The 18,317-nt window shown below is 43.2% G+C and overlaps 1 protein-coding gene and 1 long non-coding RNA gene across 7 annotated transcripts in view; one reads left to right on the forward strand and one right to left on the reverse strand.

Moving 5' to 3' along the window:
* The window catches only part of LRFN5 (leucine rich repeat and fibronectin type III domain containing 5), a 141,578-nt gene extending 128,244 nt beyond the window's left edge, over positions 1-13,334 (reverse strand). For 5 of the 6 annotated variants that reach the window (XM_039319440.1, XM_039319441.1, XM_039319439.1 and 2 more), the window contains exon 1: positions 12,596-13,334. The gene's annotated coding sequence lies outside the window, so the exon portion shown is untranslated. Of the gene's footprint in view, positions 1-12,414; positions 12,461-12,595 lie in introns of those variants that run through there. The other variant, XM_039319438.1, reaches the window with a different exon arrangement.
* Positions 13,335-13,466: 132 nt separating this feature from the next.
* Positions 13,467-16,746, forward strand: LOC120297149. Its single transcript, XR_005553706.1, has 2 exons — positions 13,467-13,861; positions 14,246-16,746. It is a non-coding gene; the product is annotated as an uncharacterized LOC120297149 (long non-coding RNA).
* The last annotated feature ends 1,571 nt before the right edge of the window (positions 16,747-18,317 follow it).

An 18,317-nucleotide genomic window follows, 5' to 3' on the forward strand; every position in this document is an offset into this window, starting at 1 on the left:
ATAGACAAATAGTGGATAGATGGAAGATGGATTGTAAAATGGGCTGGCTTAGAGAAGATGGAATTTTTTTAAAACAAGTAAGAGATCAAAGGCCAACCCATATTAAGAGAGTTTATGGGGTTTTAGTGGAATTAGATTCAGAACTTGAACTAGTTAAAGATTGTATGATTAAATGGGCACAGAATATTGGTGAAACGATTTCAATGGATACTTGGGAACTTATTTGGATAAGAAATGTTAAATTCACACAAGCGCAAAATTTAAGAGAGAATTTTTATAAGATGTTTTATAGATGGCACCTTGACCCAAAGAAAATGTCCATTATGTACCCTAATCTACAGCCGAAATGCTGGAGATGTGGATATTTGGATGCTACCTATTACCATATTTGGTGGACGTGTAAGCATATAAAAGCTTTTTGGATTAAGATATGGTGGAATATTCAAAGAATTTTTAAAAGAAGGGTAAAATTTACTCCGCAATTATTTTTACTAGGTATTGTTATTGACTGTGATGCTAAGGAGGTTATATTGATGTTAAATTTGATTACAGCCGCTAGGTTGTTAATAGGACAATATTGGAAGAAGGAATCTTTGCCTACTTTACAAGAATGGTTTCATAAAGTTTCGTATTTGGCAGAAATGGCAAAGATTTCGGCTTTCTTAAAGGAGCAATCTCAAGAAAAATTTTTTGCGGTATGGGAAAAATGGATAAATTTTATACAACATAATTTGGATATGGAAAAATATTATTTAGCCTTTTTATAATTTGTAATGATTGTTTTTTTTTCTTTCTTTCTTCTTTTTCTTTTTTATATATATACATTTTTAATGTATTATTATTCATATATTTTTTTTTTTTTTTATATATATATATGCTTTATTTTTCGTCCACTTCTTTCTTCTTTCTCTCTCTCTCTTCTCTTTTTATTTTTTATTTTTTTTCTTTTTTAGTATATATTATTCATTTTAAAGTTTATGTTATGTATATTATTTCTATATATATTATTACTGTGATTTTTATTATTATTATTAATTATTTTATAAATTGCAAATGTTATTTTTAAAATATTTGTTAAATAATCCTATATTCAGTTCTGGGAAGTCGGGGGGGGGGTGGGGTGGTTGGGGAGGGGGGGGTGGATTTTTATTTGTAAAACTTTTGAAAAATTTAAAAAAAAAAAAAAAAAAAAAAAAAAAAAAAAGCTACAAGGACACTGGAAAAGAGACTTATGACTGTTTTTCACACTTAAAATTGTTGCAGCATCCCTGTGGTCATATGATCAAAATTTGGACGCTTGGCAACTGGCACATATTTATGATGCTTGCAATGTATAATTATGCAATAGCTCCTGTGATCACCTTTTGCAACTTTCTGTCCAGCAAAATCAATGGGGAAGCTAGATTCACTTAACAGTAGTGTTACTAACTTAACAACTGCACCAATTCACTTAACAATTGTGGTAGGAAAGGTCATAAAATGGGGCAAAATCACTGTACAACAGTCTTGCACAGCGTAGCAATGGAAATTTGGGGCTCAATGTGATCATAAGGTGAGGACTTACCTGTAACGCATATTAATCTCAGTGGACGGATGGATTCATGGAGTTACAGTGGATAATGTAAAGTGTGCTTCAAATTCAACCTGACTTTTAACAACTTCATGGACGAGTTTATGCTCTTTTCCTTGTCAACAATATGGAAAGGTTTTACCCCTGCCCTCTCCCACATTTTTTCAACTTCCCACTACATCAAACTGAGAAGATGGAGCAATTGATTATCTACATGGCTAAAGGACTGAGCTAGTTCTATATTAATAATTTGTGGATATCATATATTTTTAGTTTATACAAATTTCAATCATTTGTTTACTATTCTGTATATTTATTCATTTTTTCTGATTTTATTAGCACAAATGAAACCAGGATCCAGGCACTTCAAATGTGTATAAAGATTTATTGTGGGCATGAAGGGACTCATGACTGATGACGTGTTTGACCCCTCCCTTGGGCTCAGCCTGGTCATCTCTCACAGTTAGATTTTTGGTTGTATTTCATCACATCCTCTGGTTATTATACTTAACAATCAAAGACATACAGATTTCATGAATGGTTGCCATAGCCTGCTTCCTAGGGCCGATTGATCCAAGGTCTCCCGATTTCTAGCTTGGTGCCTTAACCACCACACCAAACTGGCTTTTTTGTCTGTTTAGCTCTATTTTATTTACTTTCTAAGCTCTGTTTTATTTCCTTTCCATGGAATTAAATGGCAACTGATTTTGTAAGTCAAAGGAGGGAAGAGACATAGTGAAATACAAACAGAAAGTTTGTTTCTTCATTCTCAATCACCGTTAATCTCAGATTTCTGAGATTCTGCTGGGCTTCATTTCCTGACCAAGGCTCTTATATCCTGACCAAAAAGGCCCTGAATATAGAACTGACTACCTTTCTCTTGGCAATTCCTCAGCTGTCAGTTACTAAAAGGTACTGAAGGTCATGGTAGATGCAAAACTTCTATTTGGGCAAGTCTATATGCAGTTCTGGACTCTGCCTTCATCAAAGTCAATTCCAATTTGATTAATTGTTGAAAGAACAAAGCACCATGAAATAGGGAATGTGGAGTAGTGTGCTATTTTTTTTTAATATAAAGACAGGCTGATAGCTTAGGCATGTCCAGATTGGCTTATTAAATAAATGCCATGAGTAAACAGTTTTCTGTATCTTTTTGCTGCCATCTACAATTTTCTGGATTTTTTTCAGCTCACATGAAATGCCTTAAAATAGCCAAAAAAAAAAAAAAAAAATCAAATGGCTCAACTCCTATGGCTCTGTTCTTATGCTTCAAGCAATCTCAATGATTCCCAGACAGAATGAGTCTTTGTCTCCATCTCACTGCAGATGTCTGTGCCTGAACTATTATTTTCAGGATGAAAGACTCAGAAACTGCAGCAAGTAGTGGTGACAAGATATAAAATTGAAGAGACTAAGATCTCAACAACAAAATGAAGGTACAAAATGAACAAACTATCAGGTCAGAGGACATCCATCTGAAAGTTCTTAAAGGACTGAAATGTGAAATTGTTTATCTTTACTTATTTTAACAAAAATAAGTACTCTTGAATTAGGCCTCTGTAACCTAAGAATGGATACTAATCAGTCTATTGGTCTGATTAGAATGGAAATTGCATATAACCAATACAATACATTTTTAAAAAGGGACAGAGAAACAAGAAGAAGAATCCAGGAAATTGCAAACTGACAACTTTTAAATCTCTTTTTCACCAACTTGCAGAGAAAGATTTTTGTTTTTATTTTATTAAAGGTAAATTTGACAATTGTATACAGGCAAACCATAGCTACACTTTCTAGAATGTTTTGAAAGCATCAACACACAGGTGGATAGGGATGAGTAGAAAGTAGATACTATTTCCAAAAGACTTTGTCAGGCCTAGGCATCATGTGATCATAGGATTAAAATACAGGGGATATGAATAAATAATGTTATAAAGACCACAGGGGTCAACTAAGAATTACAGTGGGGCTGTAATATGTTAATGAATGGCCTGTAGATAAAATAATCAGAGAGATGACCAAGTCTGTTGATAACACAAAATTATTTAAATGACTAAAATAGAAAAAGATGATGATTGTTTAGCTACTTACCAAAATCATAGTTCTACAATGAAATTAGAAAAGGAATCAAAGATAAAATTGATAATGTCTTAATGCTTTTAAATAAATGTAGAACAATCATACTTTGTAATTTTTATCATCACATCTCAACAGAAACTTATACAGACAGAAAAAGAAAAAAGATTACCAAATGATCAAAGGACTAGAATAAATCTCCTATGAGGAAAGGTTATTTTGAGGGCATTTCAACTTGGAAGGGGAAAGCTAGAAAAGGAAAACATGGAAAAGCTGTTCAAAATTATATATAGTGTGAAGAAATAGAATAAGAATAAGAAGGATTTTTTTTCCTTTCTATAATAATACAAGGGCTTATGTGTCATCCATGAAGCAGAATGTTGGGAGCTTCAAAACAGATAGCAGGAGGAACTCAACAGGCCAGTGGTGGCGAACCTATGGCACTGGTGCCAGAGGCGGCACTCAGAGCCCTCTCTGTGGGCATGCGTGCCGTTGCCCCAGTCCTAGGCCTTCAGCTGGGTTTTATAAAAGCTTTTTGCTTTAGGCCTCTGCCGCCATGTACAAAAAAAATAAAGTTCAATCAATCAGTCAATTTCAACTTCTCGCAGGAAAAAAAAAGATCTTGCAAAGTTGGAATTGATTGGATTTTTTAGTCCCACCCAGTCTGCTGTTACCACCGCAGCCACGTCCACCCAATGGGCCACACCCACCCGGCATCCGACGATGCATAAGTGGGTTTTGGGTTGCAGTTTGGGCACTCGATCTCTAAAAGGTTCACCATCACTGCCATAGGCTATACAGTTAAATTGCTAGCAAAATTGTTTGTTACCAAAGACAAAATGGCAATCGCCAACTTAGACATCTTAATAAGTAGATTAGATTAACAGGAAATACTACTTGAAAAGATGTCAGTGAAGATTCCCAGTCATCCAGGCAGAATTGTCTGGAAGATGAGTCATGGCAATTAAACTTCTTTTCTTTTTGGTTTGAAATGTTTCACTGCTTATTCAAGTCTCTTCTTCCAGTTGCCATGACTCTCTTTGACAAGATGGCCAATGTTTTTACCCACATTATGATAGACAAGATACTGCTAAGTGCCAGATTAAACAATATCATCTAGCAGGACCCAAGAAGCACCCCTTTTCCGTAGCAGTTCCTTCACTCTGGAATAAGATTCCCCTGCAGATCCAGACAGCCCCCCCCCATGTGGTAGCTTAGATATCTATGAAGTTCTGGTTCTTTATCTAAACCAGGGGTGTCAAACTCAATTTCACTGAGGGCCGCATCAGCATTGCAGTTGCCCTTAGGGGGCCGGGTGGGTGTGGTCAGGGTGGATGTGGCCTTACTGGGTGGGCGTGGAGGGAGTGAGTGTGGCCTACTGGGTGGGCATGGCCAGCTCTACATTTTTCGTGTCAATGGTGCCTGTGGGGGCCTGGGCATGAGTGGGACAGATCTGAGGGTCTCTGGCAGAAGGGTGTGGGACCAAGGCAAGTGCCAAGGCATGGTCCACTGGAGGAGCCTCACTGTTCCTCTCAGGCCATGTGGGGGGGGCTGGATGGTGGTGCGACTGCCTGGAGTTCTGGGCAGCAGAGGTCAAATGCCCAGCCTGGCCCTCAAGCACCCATGGCACCAAGCCCAGCCCCACTTCCCCAAGGGGGTGCCCAGCTGCACTTACCTCCTCCTCGGGGCTGCTGCTGCTGTGCTTGCTCTCCTTAGCCAGGTTGTTCATGATGGGTACCAGGGCAAAGTCAGAGGGAGACTGAATGTGTTTCAGCATAAATGGCCACCACAAAATTGTACATTGGCTCCCAGCCGGCCAGCCTGGGCCAGGGCCAAGGCAGTGGGGGCCGTTCCCTCACTGTTTCCAGGATGGCTTCGCGGGCCACATGAAACCACTTTGTGGGCTGCATTCGGCCCCCGGGCCTTGTGTTTGACATGTCTGATCTAAACCTTTAGTGAAGGAGAGTGAAATGCCTTCCATTATTTCCATCCAGTCTGTCATTCTTGCCAACTCTTACCTTTCTTCCTTTTAGATGATTTTATTGAAATCCCCTTCCCTTGATTTTATTGAAATTGTATTGAAATTGTTGTGAACCACCCAGAGTCATTGAGAGTTAGAAAGCATACAAGTTTGATAGAAAAATAAATAAAAAATAAGTACGCTTTAAAAAAAAAAAGCAGGCAGGAGAATGCTACAACAGCCATAATCTTTCCATCATAGGCTTCATGTTGATCAATCCAGAAATAGATTCTTAGGCAATCAATTAGCCTCATCAGTGGGGCTGCTTTATATTTCATAAGATGATTCAAGCATTTGCTGCACAAATTGCCTCATAATTCTTTTAAAACATTAAAAGTAGAATCAATGTGGTTACAGAATGATTCCTGCCCCCTAAAAGCTCAGAAATTCCTCATATAATATGATTTGAACACCCATTTATGTGTGTATTCTTCCATCTTCACCCCAGCCAGTCTTTCATTCTAACAGGCAGCTGTGATGCCAGTATAAGTGTCTTAACAATCATTGATACAATGGTTGGTTGTACACTTTAAACTTCCAATTTATAATTCTATAAATACGTAATGTAATGTGAGCACAAATTACTGTGGCAATAACATCACATTTCCTGTATTTATAAATGTTAAGTGTAACGCATTTTAGAATCTAAAATTTAGATGAAATGAATTCATCTAAAATCCGGAAATTTCTCAGTGGCAATAAAGTCTTTCTAGCCACGAATATTCACCAGCAAGGGAGGCGATATCATCTCTGAGAGGACAATTTGTAGACTCCCAGAAGCTCTACAGATAGTCCTCGACTTACAATAGTTCATTTAGTGACCATGCGAAGTTACAACGGCACTGAGAAAAGTGGCTTATGGCCATTTTTTCACACCTACGACCATTGCAGCATTCCCGGGGTCAAATTTCAGATGGTTGTGAAGTCAAGGATTACCTGCATCCTTCCCAGTTGCTATCTTGTCTTAAGAACTGCCATGAATTCAGGACAGCACCAGTGAAATAAATAAGCTAGCTCTTTTCTCTTGAATGAATGATGGCTTACTCCTAGAATAAATGCCTCCTTCTATCACAAATCTCAGACATCCATCAACCAACAGAGCACCATTAAATGGGACACCTGCTTAGTCCCACTAGGTTCTTTCTTAATTACTGTCAAGAATTTCCCTGCTTTCATTACAAAAAGAAACTATTGGCTGAGTGCCAGCTATCTTGCCAGCTGCATCACTGTCCATTTTGGACAGTTTTCAAGCAACCATGTTACCCATGATTGTAACTATTTCTGACAAGATTTTTAATCCCTCAAAATCTGTGCAGATTTAAACCGTGGGATATTTTTCCGTTCCATACCATTATGTATTTCCACCTGCTAATATCACAGGTAAATTTCTCTGAAACATTCTTTCCATGAATGCCAAGTAGATTTGGCTCAAAATATTTAGGAAATCTTCCAACTAGTAATGTATTGTGTTTCCCTACCCCACCCCATCCTAGAAATTGTTTTTAGCTTCATTCTTTGCTGAAAATTATGGGGGGGGGACCACTCTCACATTCCTGCTTCTATGTGAAAATCTAAACGTTAATCTCAGAACTGTCCAACTTGCCCAATATCGTATTTGAAGTCAGTATTCATTTTTTATTCTTTCTAATAAATTCATGAACTGGAACATTTTCTGATTAGAAATAAGCGTTTGAAAAGGAAAAAAAATTGAAGTAGCATTCCATTTCTAAACCGTGGACTGACCTGGATAATCAGGTCTTCTGCAGTATGCAAAAGCTCTTGATTTGGAAATCAGGTATCTCACCGAGGCAGAGAAATACATTTACACAAAGCACATCTAGGCACAGGCCCACTTCTGAAAGATAACACACCCCTCCTCATAGCAGATTCCAGACAACTTACAAACATCAAGGATAAGCCAGACCATGACATTCATTCATACTACAGCTTATTTCTTTGGTCACAGCATGTTACGTGAGCACAGGAACCATGTTTTCTTAAGCCAGGCTTAGAACTAAGCATGTTATAGGAATCCAGGCATTTAATTTTAACCATTCTCGAGCAAGGCTACAGAATTTGAATTGGCCCAAGATTCTCTAGCACAGTGGTTCTCAACCTTTTTAATGCCGCGACCCCCCAACCGGTTGTAAGTCGAGGACTACCCAACTAGTCATAAGTCAAGGACTTTCCCTGCCCGGGAGTGCCGTGCATGCGTGGTGCCGCCCCCTGTGCCAGCCGAGGCGTAGCTGGAAAGCGGCAGAGACAGCGCAGGCCAACCACCGGCTGGGCCACCGGCTGGCCCAGCCCAAGGGAGGTAAGGCACCCGCTGGGCCCCACGCACGCCAGCAACCCTCCCTGTGCCCACTGGCCTCCCACCCCTGGCCCTTTTTTAGTAGTTGCTCAGCAGGGAGGGGTGGAAACTTCCAGACAGCTCGCCTTCGCTGCAGACAACTTGCAGCACCGTTTGCAGAATGGGACTTTTGGCAGGCTCAGCAGGGCAGAGACAGCCTGGACAATTCCTATTGGCTTTTGAAAGCCAATAGAATTAGACTCTATTCAAGAGGGTCTATTCTATTGGCTTTCAAAAGCCAATAGAATAAAAGGGAATAGCACAGCTAAGGAAAAGGGGGAAAAAGTGGCGGACTGCGTTGTTTGGCGACCCCCGTGAAATGGTCATTTGACCCCAAATGGGGTCCCGACCCACAGGTTGAGAAACACTGCTCTAGCACTCCCTGGGGAATGTGGACTCTGAAGAAGAAAATATCCAATACCTGAGTATCTCTGTCCAATTCCATGTCCATATCCAACACAGTCTTATTAACAAAGGAAAGCTAGGATGGGTACGCATGGAAGGATTGAAGAAACATCTTCAAGCTGTAGAGATTTTCAGAGGTTGAAGTAGCAGGTGGCAACACCTAGCAAAAACTAGGGTTCAACACCCTACCAGAAAATCCCAAGGGTGTAGATTTTATATATATATAAAAAGCCAGAAGGTCACACTGGCAAACCACTTCCAGAATATGGCCTTCAAAAACCCAACATGACTGTCACATGGTCACAAGGAACCAAGCTGCACTTCAGGGAGGCTTTAATTTAAATCAATTTGTCCTTAATATTTGTCAGAAGGATGCAGGCAAAAAAACAAAAATCTGTGTTGGTGGAGTATCATTGCACTTCCCAATCTGTAAAACTGGGCACTACAATTGCTCATGTGTGACTCAAATTGCAGGAGAGAAAATCAGAAGTCTAGAAAATTGCCTACTTTCAATTATGCATGCACACAAGCACACACACATATACGCACACACACATCATTTTGTCACATCCTGATTAAATCCTTTTGTTCTTTTATTTGATGCTTTTACAGTTAGGCTGCCTATTGCAATTGTACAGGCAAGAGGCAAGTCCATCTTGTAAATTCTGTTGCCTTCATCTAAAATGTTACCTAATTCAGGTACAAGGACATCTAAGACACAGGAAGCACAAGCTGCAAAAAATAATCCTTATTCTAACCCACAGGTACCTTGGGCTAAAATCACTTGTTGGAAGTCAACTCCTTTCTTCGTGCTTTTCTAAAAGGAAGGGAACACTTTTCCAATAAGATCCTCATATCCAAGAGTAAAGTCATTATCTGTTTCCTTGGGAAATGGGAGCATTTTCAACAGGAATTAGTAGTACATTTCAGAAAAAAAGCTCTCTTCAACCCAAATATCTCCAAGGAACTAAACCCAGGACAGATTTGCAATGCCAATCACTCTTTCCTTTGCAATTCAAGCAAGTCAGAGGTGGGTCACCTTGAAAAGGCTGGCTTGCAGCAATCTGCTAATTTCTGTCACATCTGATCAAAAGGCCTTCCATGCAGTAGAGTGAGAAACCCTTAAATATAGGTAGTCCTCGACTTATGACCACAAAATTTTTTTTGTTGCTGAGTGAGACATTTGTTAAGTGAATTTTGCCCCATTTAACTACCTCTCTTGCCACAGTTGTTAAGTGAATCCCTGTAGTATTACCCCTGTGAACTCTAAAGCTTCCTCCTTCCGTTATGTATTCAAGATGGACAGTGATTAATATTTTTATGTTACATATGTAAGGGTGTAGGTCTATACATATGTTGTATATAGTATGTTTAAATGTGTGTTGTGTTTGTGTACACTTTGAGAGCAAGCAACTACATTTCATTTTTAATGTGTGCCACTGTGCCCACAGTAAAAACCAAAATAAAGGTTATCTGTCTGTCCGTCCATCCATCCATCCATCCATCTATCTATCAAGGGTTCAGTTAGTAACATGGTTGTTAAGTGAATCTGGCTTTCCCATTGACTTTGCATGTCAGAAGGTCGCAAAAGGTGATCACGTGACCCCAGGAGCCTGTAACTGTCATACACATGAACCAGTTGCCAAGTGCCCGAATTTTGATCACGTGTCCATGGGGATGTTGCAATGATCATAAGTGTGAAAAATGGTTATGTTAGTTTTTTCAGTAGTTTTAACTTCAAATGGTCGCTAAACAAACTGTTGTAAGTCGAGGACTACATATACCACTCATGAGGCTATGCAGTTCACTGGCCAATCCTGCATCTTGAACTCAGGTCCAAACGTCTTCTAATCACAAAGCTCTACTAACGATTTTCAGGGCAGAATATCTTACTCTGATCACATCCCAAAGATGTTCCTATGAAAACAGCCCTGTTACCAAACTCTCAAACAGAATAAATATTGATTTCCAGGGGAGAGTTATTATATCTATAAAGGTCACTACAGCCTCATCTATAAAAACGAACATCTAGACTCTTCTTTTGAAGTTTTCCTTGGTTACACAAGATTTTGGATATATATTTTTCTTTTGCAGTTACTTGGAAGCTCCTCAAATAAAAACAGCTATAAGATGTACCATCTATTATATCAACAGTATTCAACCCAGCCTTATAAGGAAAGCCAACATGTTTATGACTATTCTGCAAGTGGAAAGCAAGATAACTGGGGTTTGCAGAAATGATCTACCACATCTAAGCAAAGCTACCCCTTTATATTTACATTAGCAAAGCCATGCCAAAGGTTGCACCTGCTGGTAAATAGTCAGATGAAATAAATTGTCTTAGAAAGGGAGGTGCCTGGCACTGGAGAAGCTGAATCTAGACCAGTATCAAGAAAAAAACAGTGTCAGACAACGTACTTTCCCTTCCAAGAAGAACTAGATTGGAGCAGGCTGTTTCCAAAGTTGAGTATAATGTCCAATGTCCACAGTATCACCAATCAAAGCTGGAGAGGTTTTACTTAGCTTGGAAAAAGCTCCAACTTGCCTTCTGTTTCCTTCTACATCCCAATCCCATTAAAGCAGCCCTCTCCAAAGAAATCAGATCACATCTCAGCCTTCAGTTCTGGAGAGATCCCACAACCATTCCACTCATCCAGCCTAGTCTGCTCCTTTCGGTTCCCTGCTGTAGGTACCAAAGGCCTAGAATCCAAGTGAATGGATAATTATTATTATTTTTAAAAAAATGCTCCTTACACAAGGGAAATCCTAAAGTACCTTAAATTATGTATTATGAAATGTATTATGAAAAACAGGAGACAAGCTATTTAATGAAACCCCAGGTCACACAGATGGACATGAACTGCAGCAGCAAAAGTGCTTAAAGGTGGGCCAAGCTGAAAGATCAAACACAACAAAGGACTGCAACCTGAAACTTCCTACTGGATTTTCCTCTTCTTTCTCTGGGCCCAAAAGGCAGAATTTACCCTTCCTCTTTCTCTGTAAGAGACACCCCCATTCCTTCTCCCCACACCTGGGCTCCTGGTCCCCCAGAGTCCTGCCTGGATTGAGTCTATAGCTCTTCCTGCTCTCCCACCTGGGGCTCCACCTTGCCTTCCTCGCAAGGTCTTTCATTGGGCACTTCCTCCGGGGAGTCCATCCAAACTGGTCCCCTCCGCAGCCCCTCGAGAACTTCCTGCTGCCCTCTCCACCAGCTTTCCAAAGGCATCGGGGGGGGGGCGAGGGAGAAGAGGAGAGGAAGCCGAGCCCTCTGGCCTAGGCTAACTTATCCCACGGGAGTTTTAAGGGCCGAAGGGGCAGCCATCCGAAAGCGAGGCTCTACACCCACACCCATCTTGGCTGCGGAGAAAAATCTACGCAGGCAAAAAGAAAAGCGATGCGGGCTCCCCACGAAAATGGGGGGGGGAAGTGACCCGGGGGTCGTCAGACAAATCCCCAACCGACAGCCCCGGCCCCGGCCCCTCCCAAAAGGAACCTCACACACAGGCGAATCCCAAGGCCCGCGCCCGCCGGATTTGCGCGCTAGAGGCGGGGAGAGAGACCGAGTAAGAAAAGCGTAGTTTTATGTGCTTGCCCTCCGTGGGGACTCCCCGTCTAACGCCGGCACAGCCAACCTCTCCAAAGCCGGCCCTGGAGCTCCCCCAGTCTGCCAAAGCCGAAGTAGCAAGAAAACTCCAGACCCGTTTAAAGTGGGGAGGGGGTGCGGGATCTTGACGCCCCCCTCCGTGTAGACGGCGCGGGGAGGGACTTGTCCACAAAAGGTTCTCTTCGCCTCTTTTACCGGGCCAAAAAATAACAGGGCAGATGGCTGAACGTCGGCGCTGACGACACTTTCTCGGCCGTCTTCCCTGCCCGCGGCCCGGTCGGAAAACCGTTTAAGACGCAGCGGCCACACCTGGCGGGGCCAGGGGCGCCTCTCGCTCCCCCGACGCGTCTTGGAGGACGGGGAGGGAAAGCACTTCACTTCGTCCTCACCTCCGCTCTCATTGCGCCAAAAAAGACGCCACCACCTTGGAAGAGCCCTCCTCGCAGCCTTTCCGTACCTCTCGCCGTTCCGCCGACCCACCCAGCCCAGCCCTGCCCTCCCCTCCCGCCGGCAGCTGCGCTGGGGCTGCAATGCAGAAAGCAAAACGAAGCCGCCGCCGCCGGCACTTACCTGCTACCTCCCGGGGAATCCGACCGCCCGGGGAGCTCCTTCTCCCACGGCCGCCTTCCACGTCCCTGCTCCAGTGCTTCGCTTAGCAGCAGCCGCCGCCGCATCCTAGAGGTAAGAGGCGCCGGTCAGCAATGTTGGGGTCGGGCCCGAAGCGCCCGGCTCGGTTCGAGCGCTCAAGCCGCGTCGCCCGCCCCATGGAAAGCTTCGGGGGCGGCGGCGGGAAGTGAAATCTGGCCGGGCGTGACCTTGCCCCACACCGTCGGTGGTTTCTCCGCTCTCCCGGTTGCATCAAATCCAGACGCGCTCACACACGAGCACGATCGGCTCCTGTCGCTATCGGCGATGCCGCCCGCTCTCCCCGGCCGCGGTTCTGATTCCGCCGCGGACTTGGAGCGCCTCCACCTCCTTCCTATCTGCCGCCGTTCACATCGCCGTCACGAGCGGCACAGGAGGAGCGATGGAGCCTCGGCCAGGCGCTGCTTTAACGAAGGCGGAGGCAGCAGCGGCAGCAACGCAGCAACGCCCGGACGCTCCCCGCCCGTGCCTGGGCTGCTCCGACGCCCCTCGGCCAAGGTTCGCAGCCCGCCGCAGCCAGCTCCATCCCCGGCGCCGCTGCCGCTGGTGGAAAAGCGAGAAAAGGAGGTTGCCGCTCCTGCCTGACCGAAAGCCGCTCGCCTCGCTGCCGCATGAAGCTTTCCCGCGGCGGCGCCGGCGCCGGCAACTCCTCCGCAGTCAGAAGCGCGCCCGAGTGGTGGAGACTGGAAGCGTCCAGCGCCGCCCGCCGGGGAAGGGCGGGATATCGAGGGGCGGGCGGGCGGAGGAGCGTCCGCCCGCTTGGGCCGGCCCTCGCTCCGCCTGGCTTCAGATAAAAGCACCCGTGCCGGGCAGACGCGTCGCCACTCGGCGACAAGCGCCCTAGCTGGACGCGCTGAAGCGGCGCCTGGACACCAATGGCGACGCGGGGGGGGGAGGAAGAGGAGGGTGGTGATGTTGATGGTGGCGGCGGCGGCAACTAAACCGTCCGGCTCGCGCTCCTACTTTTCTCTTCCGTCTGTGCCAGGCCGCTTCAGGGAAACTTTACCTGGGCATCGCCTCGCGTCTGCCCGGGAAGACACAGGGCGAAGCATTTCCTGCGCTTGCCCGCTCGCTTTGTCGCTACTTCGAAAGGGACCGCCGGTTGACGTTTGGGGCTCGAGAAAGAGAACCCACGAGGCGAAAGCGCGCCTTCTTAGGGTGGGGGCAGTCTCTGCTGGGACGTTGCTCCTGGTGAGTCAGGCCCCTCAGCGTTGCTTTGGCCTGGCCTTTCCCCTTCCTCCTCAGCCGTAGGAGGAAAGAAACTTGCTCGAAGGGCGCAGGGGATACGACCTGCGGTTTTCCCAAGCCGCGCACACGCTACCCGGCGTTTTCGGTGGCGGGCGGTTGGAAGTGTATTGCTGTATGCCGAAGTTTCCACAGGCCAAAGTGCGATGAAGATGGTGGAGGAGGAGGAGGCAGTTACCTTTGGGGTCACCTGTCGGGGTCGGCCGGCAGTTTACGGGGTGTTTCTTCAAGTAGGGATAGAGAAGGTGGCAGTTTTAATATGCAAAGGAAGGGGAGGAAGGGAAACGAGGAAAGAACTCTTTTTTGACTGTGGCTTTCTTGGTTTTGCAGTTCTGTGTGCCTGAACTGAGAGGGGAACTCTAGCTTGATGGATAGGAGACCCAGCAAGGAGGTGAGCGATCCTGGGTCTCAATTGGAGAAATCCATTCACTCACAACTCCAGAGGCGGCCTAGCTACTTCTCTCTTCCAGCTGCTTATAAGGATAACAAAGCACTACCTGTTCTGAAGAACAATCTACTTTTTGTCTAATATTACTTGTGAAATGCACCGGATAGAAGATTCGATTCTTGTCAGAAGGGATTCTTGTGGTCCCTTCCAGCTTGAAGTGCTTTGAATGCTCTTTAATCACTATAAAAGCACCAAGGTCACTTTGCCAGTTGCATTCCTCATTATAGCTGTAACAAAAACAGAAGAAGCAAACAGAATGGAGGGGGGGAAATCAACAAGGCAGGATCTTGGTCTTCTCTGGGGGCCAGTTTGTGGATTAAGCCACCTGGTTTGAAGTGGCTACCAGTTTCTCTGCAAGAAATTAAAAGGATCCTCTTCTTAGCAAGAGAGATCTGTAGCTTTTCTTCTTCTGTCCTATTCCACAAGGTCAGGTCTTTTTGTGCTGATGGCTGTGAAACATTTAGGAGTTGAAGATTGATTAGAGGGCACCAGCATGAAGTATAAATCCTTGCACACTGGCTGGACAGGCAACCATTGCAATTAAATCAATAGCTTCTTATTCAACACTACCCCATTTGGGGTGATTTTGTGCTGGCTTAGCTAATGCAGATGATAGTCTAGTTGGCATGGTTGGTCATGTGAGTAATCTCTAGAGTTGATCCAAACTGAATAAGAGTCAGCCTGATATCTCTGCAAAAAGCAAACATGAGTTTTGGCTGCCTCAGTAGAATTATAATTCCAACTTGCTCTGCAATGGTCAGAGAGAAGCCTATAAATACCACACTGTCAGATTCAGACAAACAAATATAGGTTAAAAGGAGGCCACTGAGGACAGTCAGAGAAAGGAAACAAAAGTCAGTGCCAGGAGAAGGCTATGTAAGTCCTCAAAAAAACCTAATTCAAGAGAAGAGAAACCAAACATTCCTGATCCTCCACCAAGAGTGGCATGGCCAATCTTCAGTGGCCCCTGCCTTGCCCCTCCAAAGATTACACAGAGGCATCAGACATCAAAATGTCAAAAACTAGAAGGGACCTTCGAGATTACCTAATCCAATTCCTTTTCTCACTACAGAATCCATAATGGCTTCTCTGGTAGATGACCATCCATTGTTGTCTGAAGCTTTCTAGTGAAAAGGACACATTACATCATGTAACAACCTATTGCACTGGAGGTCAAAATCAGTCCTCATGTCCAGCTTTTATTTTTAGTCCACTGGCTCTATACTTTGGTGCAATAAAGATTTATATCTAGTCCTTCTTCTGTGTGGAAGTCTTATAAACCACAACCGTATCTCCTCTCGGTTCTCCCTTCAGTGGTAGGTAAAATGAGGACCCAGATTGTTGGGGGCAATGTAAATATATATATACATTGCTTACTGGTGTACACCGCTTAGAGAGTGCTTGCACTTAAAGCAGTATATAACTCTCATAAATAAATAAATATACCCTGACTCCTTAGGTGGTCCTCCTGAGGCTTGGTCTCCCGACTCCCATCTTAGTGGCTCTTCTTTGAATTTACTATAATTTGTCAGTGTACATTTTTAACATCGGTTGTCAGAAGAGGAAACAATACTTCTAAATAGATCTGACAAAGGCAGAGTAAAGTAGAACAATGAGCCATTCCTATGATCTGGAGTCTAATGCTTTTGTTAGTGCACCCCACTAGTGTGTGTGTGTGTGTGTGTGTGTGTGTTTAGCTTTTACAAATTCATACTGACCTGTTTAATTTCTTTCAATTGCCTTTTTTGTGTGGATTGTTTGTAACTGTGCCTTCAGTGAGTCATTTTATAGGATTTTCCATCCTTCTGGAATGTTTTTTTGCTTAAGGATTTGAAGCGAATGGAGCCAAGTCCACTCTACCCTTCTGTTGGAATTCTTCAGGATCTACTCTTCTGAAATTCAATAGGCAAGTCTTCTCAGTTGCTCCTCTGGATATCATACATCAGATGATAACATTGGGTGGGTTTTGATTGGTACTTCCTTTTTTTAGGTTTGATGATCTCTTGAACACCACCTAGAGTCATGCTGTCTGAGTTGGGCAGCCAAATAAATGCTCTAAATTAATATAAATAAATAGCTACCATCATTTTTCCCCAAGGTGCCAGTCACTCTCATTTCTTCAATCAATTCCCCTTGATTAGGTCCAGGCTAGCAGAACCCTTTGTCCTTTCTTTCACCTTCCTACAAATGAAGTTGTCAGTAAGAACAGGCAAGATTTATTTGTACTCTATTTCAAGATTTCTAGCTGATATCAAGGTAATTGAATTTCCCCATTATCACTATTGTATGTCTTTTTCAAGTTCTGGTCATGTGATGCAGGAAAAAAACCTCATCTGTATCATTTGCCCGCCTGAGTAATCTCTAATAAACTCCCACAGTGGTATCACTTTTGTATCTCTTTTTATTCTTACCTAAATGGTTTTGATAGGTTTTCCAAGTTCTAAGGAGATATTAATAGAATATGGTACATATATCTTGTAGAAAAGATGAGAAAGAGGAAATGATATGACCTATATGGGAGTGTTTACTAATCTTGACAAGTTTAAAATGTATGGACTTCAACGCCCAGAATTCTGCCTGGGAAGAAGTGAATTACACTGACATATTTTATGGATTTCCTGAGCAGGGCTCAACAATAGATCAGTGGTCTCCCAGTGCTTCAGACTTGGCAGAAGACTCTTAGACAGGGCTCACATAAATTGCAGATAGGACTGAAGCCACACACACAAGAGTTGATTATTGAACACAGTGCCAATGTATCAGGGATGTTTATTTACAAGCTTTACCTTGTGCCTGTGTAAACTTGTGTAATAGCTACATGTTGGACAAACATGGTGCACCAAATGCCCTGTTTGAACTGAGACATCACCTAAATTCACTTAGTTTTTGGGCTCCTCTGAAACTATTGAGAATCATACTGTTCTGCTGTGAATACAGCTATCTTCCACTTTGCAGGGCTGTTGCAAGGGCTGAAGCATTTTGAATAGCTGAAAACAGAGTGTATTAGGATTGTGCAATGATCTGGATTCAAATAACAAAATGCATTCCTGAGTCTGCATTGGAAGAGACATTGTTAACAAGGGCTGAAACCTAACGTAGCTTTTCCTGTAGTCAATGCAGAGGACAATTGTTTGAGCTCAGGAAAAGATGCAGCTGCTTTAATGAGTTCCTAGAAGCTGCTGCATGCACTCTCTGAATCACATTTTCTCCTTTGAATCTGGTTCTCTGCAGAGCCCATAGTTTAGAAAAATGGTTAGTTACTATATGAAATGTCTGTGGAATTAATCTTCCATTTCTTATTAATTAAATATAAATGTAATACATTTATTACATTTATATGCTACCCATCTCTTTATGGCCATAACTACTGATGGTTAAAGTTACCTTTCATAAGTAGTCTGCTTTTCAATCAACATCAGAGAACATGAGAAAGTAACCAGCATCACACAGAGCCAGGTTAGGATGGTAGACTAGAATGGTAGATTAGGCACCCTCAGCCATACAAGCTCAATGATTTCAAACTAGTCCAACATGCTTCACAGAGTACAGTAGTTGTACAGAAAAAAGGGAGAAGGGAGAGTTATCCTAAGCTCCCCAAGCCAAAGCAGGAGATAAATATAATAATAGTGAATGAAAAACAACTATTTATAAAGTCACCGAAATGAAATGGGGTGGGAGGTTGAGCAGGCAGGATTTCTTTCTTACCAGAAACATCCCAAATACTGAGAGCTTCTGGAGAGGCAAAAACACTGAATAGCGTTCAGTTAGATGGATATTTAAAATCCAAGCAAAGTGATTTAAAGCTGCACATCTAAAGCTAATTTGAACTAATCAAGGAAGCACTTTCTTTTTCTAAAATCTCTCCTTGCTTACATGAGATCCTAACCTAAGTCTTGCAGTTGAAAACAATGGAAAACTACCAGTCTGGGAGATTTTTGAAGCAGGTCATGGCAA

This window comes from Crotalus tigris, unplaced genomic scaffold, assembly GCF_016545835.1.
Source record: "Crotalus tigris isolate CLP2741 ecotype Arizona unplaced genomic scaffold, ASM1654583v1 scf7180000023590.301634, whole genome shotgun sequence".
Lineage (NCBI taxonomy): Eukaryota > Metazoa > Chordata > Lepidosauria > Squamata > Viperidae > Crotalus > Crotalus tigris.